At 37.9% G+C, this 14732-nt stretch overlaps 1 protein-coding gene across 1 annotated transcript in view; it reads left to right on the top strand.

Moving 5' to 3' along the window:
* Positions 1 to 3905, top strand: part of AGMO (alkylglycerol monooxygenase) — a 208518-nt gene extending 204613 nt beyond the window's left edge. Inside the window, exon 14 of the transcript XR_012994728.1 lies at positions 3776 to 3905. The gene's annotated coding sequence lies outside the window, so the exon portion shown is untranslated. The remainder of the gene's footprint in view (positions 1 to 3775) is intronic.
* The last annotated feature ends 10827 nt before the right edge of the window (positions 3906 to 14732 follow it).

The raw sequence follows: 14732 nt of genomic DNA on the forward strand, positions 1-14732 counted from the left end.
GTTCTCGTATAAATAATATATCCATTTATCCTGCTGCTGGGTGAGAAATGTTCAATTTTTACAGCCAGCATTATGTTCTCCGTTCTTACTCAGCATTTACAGAGCCTGAGGGAGAAATAAAATGTTAATGATGTTGTAAAGACACTTTTTATAATGAAAATATATCCAAATTAATCTCACCTTTCATTTATTTAATAGGAATTCTGTCATATTATTTGGTGCTTTAAGAGTGTCTGTAAAAGGATAAAATAGGAAAGGATCAAGTAGTTTAGTTGGTGTATTGTGACTTTTCTGCGCAAATATTGCTACATAAGAATAATCCTGGTTTGGTACTGTATCCATTTGGCTTGTATAAGCAGTTTCAGTGGCATCAGTTCAAGTGAGCAAACACTGTAGAGTCACTTTTCTCCATCTAACTGTGCTTTCAAGATCATTGATTGCTCAAATGAATATAAGGAGAGAATACTAGAAGCAGCAAATGAAAGCTTCTTTCCCTAGGCTTGAAGATAGCTATTAAAGGAGAGATTTATTTAATCGAAATGAGTAAAACTCACTAAAATCTGTGCTGGGTACTTAGCAAATAAGATCACAAGAAACAGAGGGTAGGGACACCAGAAAGGTCTTTTATATAGGTTCCTGGTTCTGGAATGTCCGGGAACTTCTAATATGCCTGACCATCCTCAAGCAGACTCTGAAAAGGTTTTTAAGCCTCTCTGTACTGCTCTTCTATTATACAATTGGGTGCATTAAGCTCAGAAAGGCTCCAGCCTGTATTTGCACGATGCTGTGCTAATAATCTTCTTGGAACATTGTGTCCTGAGAGCACAGGACAGAGACATCCTGCCTGAGCCTGTCCTGTCTTATTAAAATCCAGCTGTGACAGACCGCAACTCTGTGCAGAGCCGCCTGAATGCCTGCTACATCACTTTCCCCAGCATTCAGGATACGGGGATAGCATGTTGGTTTGGGCACATCACCAGATGCATGTTGACGCAAGGTAGTAGAAAGGCACTGCATTGAAGGAATGATCCCTCCCAATGACACCTAAACAAGTCATACAACCGGAGCTGCAAAGATGAAAGAATTATTTGTAGACTGCAGGAGGAACATAAATATGTAGAAGAATTTCTAAGCCTAACTAGATGAATAGTCGTGTTAAAAATATACCAGGAGTAAATCTAAAAGGAATGGAAAAAAGAACTCATCAGCAAAGAAAATTTTATCTAGGAAGTCAGACACTGGTAAGGATCAATTGAGAGCTGCAAAATGTTGAGCTCAGAAGTTGTAAAAGGAATGGAAAAATAAATTCAAAAAGTATGTCTACAAATCAAAATGAATGCCTTGTTTCAGTTTTAAATTAAGAGGAAGATATAGAACATGAAAGCAAAATGAGGACAGTTCATGAGTTTGAATATATAAAAAAGGAAATAACTATTGGAAACAAAGCTAAGTAAGCTTAATGAGTTCAACTTTGGGCACCCATTATTCATTGTTCCAAAATAATGAAGGAATAAGGATGCTTTCATCACTGGAGAACAACAGATACTACACTTCTATTAGATAAAAGCAGAAAATTATTGAAATAATTTGATGCTCATTAGTCTGACCCCAATAGAATTCAAAAGTGTTTAAAAAATAAAAGAAAGAAAAATTAAAAATGTGCAGGTAAATAGGAAACAGAATAAAATGCAGCATGGGTTAACCAAAGCAAGGTCATGCCAGACTAAATTGCTGCCTTTTCTACATGGGGTAACTGATTTTTAGACAAGAACAGTATAATACATCATCTATCAATACTTTAACAACTAATTTTATATGATGCTGCATAGGAAATTATTAGCAAAGCTGGACGAGATTATGATAAATGCAGGAATTTGTAAGGCAAAGGAAACAGACAAAATGGATGACTAGGTCTTTTCAGCCTCAAGAAAAGCCTGCTGAAAGGAAATATGATTGTGGTCTATAAAATCACAAGTAGAAAGGGCATCAGTAGGGGATGCTTATTAACTTCCTTTAATATTGGAAAATCTAGATAACATCAAATGAAGTTATAGGCCGTTAGGTTCAAAAGACAATGGAATACTATTTCACCTGCCACATAATTAAGCTGTGAAGTTTACAGCTATAGAATGTTATAAATATAAAAAGTGTTTATGGAGTTCAAAAATACCTAGATGGATTTATGGAATAAGAAAAAAATCTATGATGGGCTATTCAACACAAAAATCATGTACTTTCCCTAAGCATCTAGGTAGAAGGGAAATTTTGGTCTCCTGTTCTAATTTTCTTAGGGGGAGCTGACAAAAAAACCCTGGGAGTTAATACTAGAACTCCTTAAGACTCAGTCTTGGGGTTATTATTATTTAACTTTTCTCTAACTGCTTTGGCACAGAATGTTTGAGTGCAGAAATGAAAGTTAGCTGATAAAGCTGAAATACGTCAGGACAAACAGATCTGGATATAGTATAATCTTAAGGAATAGAATAACAGAGATTTCCCAAACTTTAGTAATATGAATGGCAATGTCAGTCACTGAAGGGCTAATGACAAAAGCCCGCTCTTAACTCAAAACACAAGTGACCAAGAAGGAAGAGCTGGGTTTATTAGTCAGTTCCAGGGGTCTCTAAAGGGCTGTGGTTAAGAAAGGAGGAGGTACTCAGTGAGAAATTCCTTGTTAAGATAGAAAAGCCCTAATGCTATTTTTACAAGATGCTGATGAGATCCTGTCCGTAATACCACAATGTTACATACATTTCCAGTCACCTATACACGGAAGAAGGCAACAAGGCTATTTAGAGACTGCAAAAGGACTCATCTTTCAAAGAAATAAAACAGAAGCTACGAGACAGTATGATTGCTTTTCCGAGGCTGCCTGTAGGTTGCATGGTAGCTGGCATTAACAGGGAATTCCTCTTGTTCAGACTGAGGACACAACAAATGCTTTCAGACCAATGTAACCAGCTGTCTGCACCATAGGGATGAAAGAAGAGTGGAAAGCCTTGCCACGTGCCAGCAGGTAGTCAGAACACAACTAGGATGCACACCAGAACCTGGGGGAATAAAAGGGCAGTTTGCATATAACCTTTAAGTCCTCAGGGAGTAAACATCAAAAAAGAGGAGTTGGTAAACTAATTGGCAAAGAAGCCTTAAAATACAGTGGATAAAGTAATCATCATTAAATTTAGAATAAAAATTTGAAAGTAGATATTTTGGAATTGCTTGCTAATATGACTGGTTGCCTGTAGTATCAGAGTTCCTTGTCCTTCCTGTCTTAAACAGAGTAATGTGCATTTTTACAATATAATGTGAGAGAAAGAAATGAACTAGGTACTTCCTTTCTTACCATCTCTTGCAAACAGAAATGCAGAATTATTCAACTGAGTAAAAACTCACTCAGATTGGGTGTCATTAAGTGCAGAAACCTTGAAGGACTTATTTCATATTGGAAGCAAACCAAACAGAGACAACAGTGAACTTTCAGTCCAATTGTGTGGGTGGGTGGGTGGGTGCGGGGAGCACTAGTGGGGACACTAAAGATAAAAGTAGTGGGAAATTAAGATTTCAGATTTTGGGTCTCTTCCAACTTCTATAGTAGTTGCTATTAAGAGGTAACCATTTGCATGTATTTATTTTTGTATCTGAGGAATTACGCAGATTTAGATAGGAAATAGTATTGCTAAATTAGACTTTTTAATGTTGTCGCTTGTATACATTCATATAAAAGCTTAGACCTTGATATTTAACAGCAAATGTGATAAGGTAAAATCTTTTGCAGATGTAATTTGGCGCTTGCAGCAATGAGATACTACTCAAGGATGATACACTTGTATTGACTGAGTGCAAGTGATTCTGTCATTCTGACACCTAGCATGCTCTTCATTCACAACGGGTTTATTCTCTGGTAAGTTTATATTTAAATGAGGCGTTATCTTGACTACTCAGAATTTATGATATTGTAACAGATTCTATTCAACTTACATCACAGACTGTGGGCTTTATTTGTGTGGTGTAATGCTTCCAGACACAGTGTACTTTATACATATATATCCTCTGACTTGATTGATATTGATACACTTACTGTAATGCATTCTTTTCACAAACATATCAAACTGTGTTTTCTAAACTGAAATCAGAGGGCTTGCTTACCAGAATGAGTCACTGTTTTTCTTTTTTTTTTTTTTTCTGTAGTGTAGGCTAGATGAATTATTTGGTTTTCTGGGAATCTTAAATAGTACTTCATTATATCCTGTAACTGTTCTACTTTTTGTTTAAATATTTTAGGATAACATTATTTATAAACATCAGAGTTCTTGTCATTTGTTTAGGAAAGACACAAATAAAAATGTTTCATTAAAGAAGGTATAGAAATTTATTTTAATTCTTATTAACTGAGGTAAAGCTTAGCATTTTCTTTCCCTCCTCTCTGTTTATATTGCTCAAAGATGTGCAGGTCCTTTGCAATTCATTCACTATTTCATACTGTTAAGAAACTGAACGCCCTATTCTCATTCTTGTCACTGCATTTCATTTTATTTACTACTTTGATCTCCTTCAAGATGTTGCCTGATGCTGTGCTAATACATTGGCTTATTGCTATTACAGTATTTTACAGCTCTCCTTTGTTGCTAAGCTCCTAGATAAATGAGTCATATGACCTTGACAGTTTCTCTGTGTTAACACTGCTGTTGTTTTTCCTTGAAATTTTGTTCTTTGAATTGTAACAAACAGTAGGTCTAACTAAGGCTTTGCAGCTGGGCACTTGTAGTTAATTGGGGCTGTTAATAGGCTGGGTGAAGAAATTTGACTAAACCAAGAACACCCAGGGAACCTGCTGCCTTCAATGTAAACGATTGCATTGGTTCAAGGGTAAATTGTGAGGGGTTTTTTTTCAGTCTTCCTCAGAATTTTCACTGGTATAATGAAAAGAGGTGTTCTAATTTGGAGGTAGGTGTTATGACATGCTATTACAGTAGTATTAATAGAGAACATCTTTGGCTTTTATAGTCTTCTTGCTATATGAGCAAAATTATTTTGGTGTCTCTAATTATGTTTTTTGGGTTGGCTTTTTTTTTTTTTGTGAACTAGAGCTAAGGACCTTTGCCTTTAGCTTGCTTGAAGGTTTGTTTTGTTCTTGATATTGTTGTTGTTGTTTCATTTTATTCCCCTTTCCTTTGCATCTTACTGGCTTGCTCCTTGCTTTATTCTCAGACCTTTTTCCTTATGCAACCTTGAGATAGAGTTGGAGGCCTGCTTTTAGAGGTTGGGGGTTTTTTGTTTGTTTACTGGGGGGGTGGTGGTGGTGGTGGTGTTGCTTCCTTTTAGAAATGGGCATTTAATTTTGTTGAGTATTATTCAGATAGTTGATAATATAACATTGCTTTTTTCATACCTGAGGACTTATGTTCTCAAAAATTTTCTGTGTAATTTTGAAGTAGCCTCTAATCAGGCATAAATTCGTAGAGAAGAAAATAGTAGAAAGTCACAGATGGTGGTGGTGGCCACAATCATTCTTTCGAGTCTTGTTAACGACTGACTGGTCCAGAGGGCTGTAGCTCTCCTTTCTGGAGTGCTGGCAAACACCTAGTCTTACTGTGTTAAATGATGGTATGTTATTTTGTCTGTGCTAATCTGTAACCTCTTTAGGACGGGGCCATGTCTTCTTATTATCATTTAAAAATGTGAATGGCAATGCAAGTATAACTTGTAACTCTCTCTCTCTTTGCATATTAATTAGCTTAGTATAATTTAAGTTGTAAGTGTCTCAGTATGTGTCCTGGGCATTATTTTTACTGAAGTGTGTCACTTTTCATTACATTAAATGAATACTCATTTAATTTCCTATCTCACCTCTGAGCCCATTTTGTAATGTTAGGATTATTCTTACATTCCTCTGAGTCTTAAATACTCCCCTTATTTTAGTATCATCTGCAAATTTAATGATCTGACTTATTACAGCTTTATCTAGACCATTGAATAAAATATGAAAATCTGCTGGTGTTAATCTACAGCACCACGGGACTTCACTTCAGCAGCTGCCTTTCCATTTTCCTTCCAATCCCCTGTTTTTCTGGGTACTGATTGGTATCTTGGTACTGCTGATCCCTGAAGGCAGGCAACTGCATCAGATCTGGAGTCTATTGAAGTTACTACAGTTCTACAGGAAAAGCAGGTGCCCCAAAAAACCCAAACTAAAGATCAAGGACGCGGAAGAGTCAGACTTCAGGACACTGACCTTCAGATATGAATGCTGGGTCACAAGTGCTTGATATTGGAGAAAAGTTTAAAGCCCATTTTTAATAAAGATTTACTCCGCCCACAACAAAAGTTTCTTAATGATAACAATGATACATCATTTTGAATTTCCTCTGAACCTTTTTAAAAATCCAGCTATGTCAAGCCTCTTGGTTTATCTAGGCTAATAACATTTTTCATTTTTTAAAAGTAACCAGATTTCTTTAACGTGATTTACTCTTTCCATATCCACAATGACTCATAATGATTAAATTGTGCTTATATAATTATATCCTTTAAAATGATCTATAAATGTAACATGTCTGTCTTAAAGATCAGACTCTGAGGCATAAAATTTCCTTGATTTGTTCCTACAGATAAAAAAAAAAAAACCACAAAAGGTGTTCATCGCAGGATTAGGCAAGAGACTGACAGCTCTGGAAAAGAGGTTTGAAATTTGGTACTGGAGGAGATTTCCACTGTTTTTACTGGAGTAGTGGGGAGAATGACACTTGTGGACTTAAGAGCAGAAGAGCTAAGATCAGATTGATTTCAGAGCGTGCGAATAAACTGAGAGAAGGAACTCTGTGAAGTATTTGTGTGTGAAGATTAGAGACTTGTGAACATAGGCAAATAAAAGAAAGACACCAGGCCTCGGAGCTGGAGGCTGGGGAGCCTGGACTGGCCTCCAGCTCAGTGAGCAAGAAGAGGACAAAGCTAGGGAAGCCTGGGTGTTTATGTAAATAAACTGTATCATCATGTCAAGAAAGAAGCAAGCTGAAAGCTCGAATGCTTTTTGTGAGTAAATAAATATATTAAGGTGTGGGGGTTTTTTGTTTTTTTTTTTTCCTGAAATGTGCAGTACCGAGAGTCAAGGCTTACAGTGTGCCTTCTTTTTTGAGACAAAATAATAATTAAATATTGTAAAATACGACCACTGTAAGTCCAATTGTAAATCTGGCTATTAGGTGTAATAAATCATATTCTTCCTAAGAGTTAGACTAATAGTGCACAAAAAGGTGCATTATTTCTAAAACTATCATGCACTCTAGTCTGGATGTGGTGGGGCCTTTGGGGATGGTTTGTTGCTTGTTTTGGTTTCATCCTTTTGCCTTTGAATTATATGTGTCTGAGTTATCTTCTGTTACATATAGTAAAAATCTAGAGAGCTGAAGTTCTCAGTCAAGAGGTTGAGGAAAAGAAGACAACTGAGAGGAGACTTGACAGTAGTACATTAGTAGCACAGGGAGTGTGAGCAGAAAATTGCTGCTATATTTCTCCATCACAGCAGGGGGGGAACTAAAAAACAACAACAAAAATCAACCAGTAGGCGTTAAGTAGTCAGAGCCAGGTTCAAAACAAACCAAAGGAGATGGTCCTTCATATACGTAGCTGATCTGTAGAGCCTCTTGTCAAAGAACAAGATGTGTGCTAAAAACTCATATTAATCACTAACAATGGACATCTCCTCCATGAGCTTGTTAGTGACTAAAATAAAGGAACTAAGTGCACCTCAGGAGGGGCTTAAAATGAAGCACTGATGGGGTTGGAGGCTGGTAGAAAGCTAAGAAGTGCCCTGTTCTTTTATTTCCTCCTTTGATATTGGCTTTTTCCCCCTCAGCCAGAGTAGTTGCTTTTGTGTTGTGTTGAGCTGCAAAAAGCCACAGAATACTTCTTTTCTTGGCTGTGGGGAGAACAGTGATCCACTGAGTTCATATTTTGATCTATTCCCCTTTCTTCTCTGACATGATCTGCAATATGTGACATTAAGACCCTGCAGCTGAATATTTTATAGTGATGATGTTGGAAATTACCAATATTAGATGATGTTTACTAGCTGTAGAGTCTTCTAATTTCTGCTGTAGTGAGGTTGGTAAGTGGAAACCTTTTAAAGGGAGAAGGAACTTGGGCTGCACATATGTCGTGGTTTAACCTCACCCGGCAACTAAGCGCCACACAGCCGCTTGCTCACTCCCCCCCGGTGGGATGAGGGAGAGAATTGGAAGGGGAAAAGTGAGAAAACTCATGGGTTGAGATAAAGACAGTTTAACAGGTAAAGCAAAAGCCGCGCACGCAAGCAAAGCAAAACAAGGAATTCATTCACTCCTTCCCATGGGCAGGCAGGTGTTCAGCCATCTCCAGGAAAGCAGGGCTCCATCACGTGTAATGGTTACTTGGGAAGACAAACGCCATCACTCCGAACGTCCCCTCCCTTCCTCCTTCTTCCCCCAGCTTTATATGCTGAGCATGACGTCACATGGTGTGGAATATCCCTTTGGCCAGTTTGGGTCAGCTGTCCTGGCTGTGCCCCCTCCTGGTTTCTTGTGCACCTCCAGCCTTCTTGGTCGGTAGAGCATGGGAAACTAAAAAGTCCTTGGCTAGTGTAAGCACTACTTGGCAACAACTAAAACATTGGTATGTTATGAACATTGTTCTCACCCTAAATCCAAAACACAGCACTGTACCAGCTACTAAGAAGGAAATTAACTCTATCCCTGCTGAAACCAGGACAACATATCTGAAATGATTGCAGCTGCTGTCCTTGTCTTCCCTGTGGGCCCTTCACAAATGCAGCTTGATAGCGTAGACATACTGTGCACCATGCAGAGGAAACACAGATAATGTTGAGGGTGGTGTTAGCAGTGGGATCCAGGTGCTTCCTAGCCTTGTTAGGGAGTCAGTAGCTGCAATATTTGCTTTGCAGGTGCCTATGGAACCACCACCACACCACCCACACACCCCTTCTGTTATATCCTCCATCTTGCAGGATGATGGCAGCAGAGGAAAGTGGGTATTAAATCCCTGTTTTTATATCTTGCACCTTGCAGCTTGGGAACTTACAGTTCTATCTGTATTTGTGCCTGTCTGTGGGTGAACTCTAAAGAGAAGGTGGGAGAGTGAGCAATTTTACAAGGCTGGAAAGCTACTGTTCAATAGCCTTTAGTCATCTGCAGGACCTTTTGCAGCTGATGTACCTTATTAACAGCAGAGGCTAGGCATTTATAGAGCCACCAGAGCCTCTTTCATAGACAAGCTGTTCATACTCTGCAGGACCACAGCACTTGGCAAAGGAGGCTGAGCAATCTTTATTGAGGCAGCAGTGTGACCTCATACCCTGCTGCTAACAGAGGCATAACAGCAATGGAAGATTAATTTTTCTATTTCTTTCCCCAGAGTGTGAAAGTGCATCTCTTCTAGGTTCAGCCTCCAATCAAAGAATGAGATAGAAAAATTCAGTTCTGCTTTCACTGTTACCCATTTATTAGGTTGAGAAACAGTTCTTCTATTAAGTCAGATGCTACACAATTATATTCAATCTTATATTTTTATCAACTTACCAACATTTTTAAGTCACAATGGGGAAAAGAAAGTATGAGAATCCTAAAGAAGAGGAGAAAAATAAGTTCTGAGGTTTCATTTCTTTATACATTCTCACTTGGTATTAATACCTCCTGGTTAGAAAATGCACTATATTGTTTTCACAATTCCCTCTTGGGATGGACCATCAAGATAAAACCATGAGATCTGGACAAAAGGACTGTGTAGTACTCTTCTTGCACTTTAATTTAACCTAGACTTAGTTGATAGACTGGCAGAATAGTTGTAGCCAATGAAAACAGCAAGAACAGAATAGCACATTGAAATGCAATGGTTTAAAACCACATTGGCACAATTCAAGAATGCTGGGTTCATTATAGTAGAAAGTAGGATCTGATCTTTGAGAATTATAACAGTGGCATAGATCAATGAGCCATCTACTGTAGTGCTCTAAGATCAGTCCGTATTTGATGTTGTGGAAGCTGATAGCTTAAATTTGTACTTTCAGAAATGATAATGCAATACTCCTAATTTGACTCATATCATTCATGTCAGTGAATGTGCAATTGGTTTTGTGCTGGAAAAAGGGTAGAAGTACAGAAATTTCTAGACAGGGATTTTTAAGGAAAGAAGCTTGTAAAGACGATACCGTTTATTCTTCACAGAGGAGGTCCATAGATTCATTACATTGTTTGTAGATCTCTGGGGCACCGGGCTCATCAGCCACAGCATTGTAAGAGCAGCCATGCTCTTAAGCCTTCAGCCATTCGTGACAGTTCCAGCAAATGCTGGGAGATGTTTCCAAACCTCTTCAAGCAACAAGAAAACAAAATGTTCAGTCAGAAAATGGATTAATATTGGGTTTCTGGTCTACTTAGCCTTGGGAACTCTGAGGCAGAAACTGATTGTAATTCTCTGCTACTGAAATCCAGATTCAGTATTTTTGGTGAAAGAAGTTGCAAAACTTTAGACACCATTTTCCGTATCTGATTCACTCCTTGGCAACTTAGTTCAGACTTGCAAAATGAACAACCATTACTGTGAAGTACTTTGTTTAAATTTTCTGGGAGCTAGCATAAACTGAATGTTAGTTGCCTCCAGATGCTTAGCTGAGGGAATAGGTAGACCAGATTACATTCTTGAAGATTGGCATTAAAAACATTTTTCACCATCAAAGAATAATTCTGCAGTTCCTCCTCTGCATTCTCTGGTTAAATTGCAAAACAATATTTTTGCTGACTTGTTCAAGAACTTCATGCAATCTTTGTGGGTTTAATTATTATTATCATTATAACTTAATATTATTAAAAAAATTCTTTAGGTACTTTAAATAAACATTAAAAAAGTGAATGTTTGTATCTAGCTGTAGTGGTAGCTGAAGGTGGCAGCCATCCTCAACTCCCTGTTTTCTCTACACCTCTTGCAATCAGAAGTTTGTCAAGGAAAAATATTCTGATATGAACTAGTTTGGAAGTAGCTATTGTTCTATAATGAGTGGTCATTCTGGGGCTATCTTTAACTCTCATTCTTCGCTTCCTATTTATGTAATGGGAATTACACCCTTTGGTGTAACTGCATCAGCAATATATGTGTCATTAAGGTGATGCAATGTGTGCTGTTGAAGATGATGAGGTCACTTTGGTGAGAGCAGCATCATTACAAATGTTCCTTTCTGAAATGGTTGTATTTATCAGTGAGCAATTAACATCAAACAATTGTGTCTGGCCTGAAGTTACATCTGTAAGACGATTCTTGTGATCAGCTCCCTATATAACTGGTGCTAAACCTTGGCATTTTGGAACAATAGGATGTTTCAAAAAAAAAAATAGTACGACATAGCTTAGTTTATGCCTTTAACATGAAATGTAATTCCAGAGCTATTCATGCTGACATCCGCTTTCTCCTGTTAAACAGAATGGAGAGCACAATGCCTGCAAACCGAACATTTGCTTCAATCTGGGCAAACATGCCTCTTCAGAAAACAAAACTGATGACCTGTCTTCTGCTTGAACCAACACATTTCCAGAGACTGTTTTCTAGTCTAAGGTTATTGGTCAGATCCCTCTTGAAACCCTGGTGACAAGTAGAAAGTAAATTCCAGCACTGCAGAAATTTGCAAAAAGGAGAACTTAATTTAGTTTGGTTGGGGATTTTGTTTTTAAGTGTGCCAATTTGTGCAGGCATTGGACTTATGCGAGGGATATTTCTGTTTCACATGCTACAGATAATACTATTGTTATATTACGCCTTGGTCTATTTGCCTTTTTCTGTGTGGTCATCTTAAAATTTATTTTATTTTCTTTAGTTAGAAAATGTTTCTTCAAGTACTTGGAACAAGTCATTTTATAAAGGGTAGATTAAAACACTGTAGTTTGAGAAAGAGTTGACCTAACTGCTGTAGTTGTGCAACTGAAATAATGGTTCAGAGTGAAACTGATAAGAAGCTGGGTAATAGGCCAGAAAGCAGGATGTCTGTAGTCCATCAAGGACTAAATGAGTTCTATATAAAGCACCAGTGTAATTGTAAAATCAAGGCACATAGACTGGAAAAGATCCAAAAATAACATTTGAAGATATGTCATAAACAGACCATGTGGTTCTGATAAAAGACTAGAATGATGCTGTGTATTTAGCATATAGGTAAAACAGATAAACCAATTCAAAAGTCTTAATAGTTGCCTGATGATATCCAGTAAAAAACATCAGTCGACATGTAAGGAACTGACTCCCTGCTTATGAAATAGGTCTGTGGCTTTGATACTTTATATTCAAGCTGTAGGAGAGGTAGATCCTTGTAATGTTTGGATGCAGTGCATAGGGCTATGCCTATTTGCACGTTGTCTGAAGAAGGAACCCACCTGACAAAGGCCAAACATTAAGGATAGCTGAATGAATATGGTCTCTGGTTGGTGCAGAAACAGTTTCTCCTCTAATTAAATCACGGGAGTGGCTCGGTAGTGGTTGGATCATTGACATGTTGGCTGCAGACATTGGAAGAGGCAGACCCAAGTGGTAAGAAGTAATGAAAGTGGAGCACCCTTTCTGGGAACCATTGCATGTTCCAGGACACTGTGGCTTCATCAACAGCTTTGACAGATTAATTACTCCATACTTAGATACCAAACCCTGCCACAGGAAGGATTCAGAAGGCACCAGACAAAATGTCACATGCTCTCCAGGAATTAATACCTGTGAGGGCTCTGGTGTCTCGGAGACAGAATTGTCTGTCTCACTACGGTGAGAGGTATTTCTCCAGACACGGTTCCTCAGGCGATAGTTGTCTTCTAATGTCTTGAATCTATCATCTCAGTCTTACAATTACCAAAGGGCAACTAGAAGGCAATGATATGTCAGAATTCCAGAAAGTTTGGGTTTAAAAAAACCCAAAACACAAAACCAAAACAAAAAACCAATCCAAAACCCAAACTCATACCAGTTTCAAAAGCATGCAGGTGTCCAGGATGCTTTTTAGACAGTCAGAAAAGAAGTACCAACAAAGTCTTGCAACACCATGTCATCTGCTCTTGGCAACAAGAGAGGAATCAACTCATCAGATAAACTGTGGCCATCTAATCGTCTCAGCTCCTGTCTGAAGATGTAGAAAGAGGAGTAGATTCTGTATTGTACAAACAGCACATACAGAGAAAATAGAATAGAAAAGTATAGATCTACTTGAGTATTGTCTGTTCCTCAAAGACTTTTGAATGAAGAATGAGTCTGTCCTTCTTTTAGTTAACCTTAGTAGTAACTACTGTTCTGAATGATTTGTTCATCAATTTAAAAAAAAAAAAAAATCTAGCAAATTATGTATGAAAGTTATAATTTCAAACACTTTTTTGCAATGTGTAGGGACCACATTTTAGATCCAAGAAAGTATTTTGTTAATGGTGTCTCTGAAGGTGGTACATGCCTTATGCTAAGCATTCAGACTCCTACCAAAGAAGAGGCAAGACATTTTGAGGGGAGGAAGGAGAAGGTTTACAGAAGTCTTAATTCAAGCCTCAGTTCTGACTTTAAAGCATGAGAAATAGCTATATCCAGTTCATTAGATACAGCAACTAAATGCAGGATTATCATTCTATCCAGGTATAAGCTTTCTTAGGGTAGCTTCACTCCTCATCTGCACTCCAAAGAGAGGAGAGGCCTCTTGCATGCTAACTGCCTTGAGAAGGAATCAAAAAGAGATTAAAATTCAGAAGTATCCTTTGAATTACTATTTTTAGGGTGTGTAATCTGTATTATAACTGCTTTAGCAAAGAGAATTTCAGAAGGTCAAGATCTATTCAGGAAGCATCAGAGCTACAATCCTCATGGGACAAAACACAGCAGTTCTTCCAAAAATAAACCCAGTTACAAGAAATCACTTTTTTATTTAGGGCTTTTTAAAGACCATCTATTAAATAAAAATCTGGCATGTTCTCTATCTTCCAAAAGCTCTAAAAATTGTCATGGAATGCATATTCTCTCTAACTGGTTATTTAAATTTCTTTGCTTTTGTGAGGTTTGTGAAGTACAATTATTTCCCATTAACTGTAGAATGTGGACATACAATTTAAATCAAATGCCAAGTACTGTGTGATCCAGTCTCCCAAAATCCCACTTAGGCACTAAGAAGAACTGTAAGCATAAAACATAAATCCCAGGCAGAAATCCATATAGTTAATCCTTCATATATAAAGTCATTAGGCACTATTTGGTATGAAAATTCCCCAGGTATGCAACTTTAGTTGTTGTTGGGGTTTTTCTTGGGGGGGGGCAATGCCTGTTTAGAGAGAGAGAGAGAGAGAGACACGAACAACCTGTTCTGATCCAAATTTAAGCAGATAGATGTAGTTCGAATGTTTAAATTTCTTAGAAAACAGACTTTTTTAGGGCTTCAGTCAGTCATTAAGAAGAAGATGGTGATCTTCTTCCTGCTAATCTAATTCCTTTTATTCTGATGGGATTGCAAAGGCTAGATTAGAGGCCATTGTTGGAAGTTAGAAATACTTGTCTTTCCTCTAGCTAATGTAAATGTTTGAGGCAAGCAATTCCATCTGTTTTACTTTCACCTTAGACCAACCAAGATGTTGCTGCCTTTTGGGGGAGCCTGAGGGCGTGGTTATGTTGCATTCAAAGTGAGCCACACAGATATAGATGAGCCCCAGAGTGCTTTACAGCGAACTGCCTGGAGGGGTTGAATT

This window comes from Aptenodytes patagonicus, chromosome 2, assembly GCF_965638725.1.
Source record: "Aptenodytes patagonicus chromosome 2, bAptPat1.pri.cur, whole genome shotgun sequence".
NCBI lineage: Eukaryota > Metazoa > Chordata > Aves > Sphenisciformes > Spheniscidae > Aptenodytes > Aptenodytes patagonicus.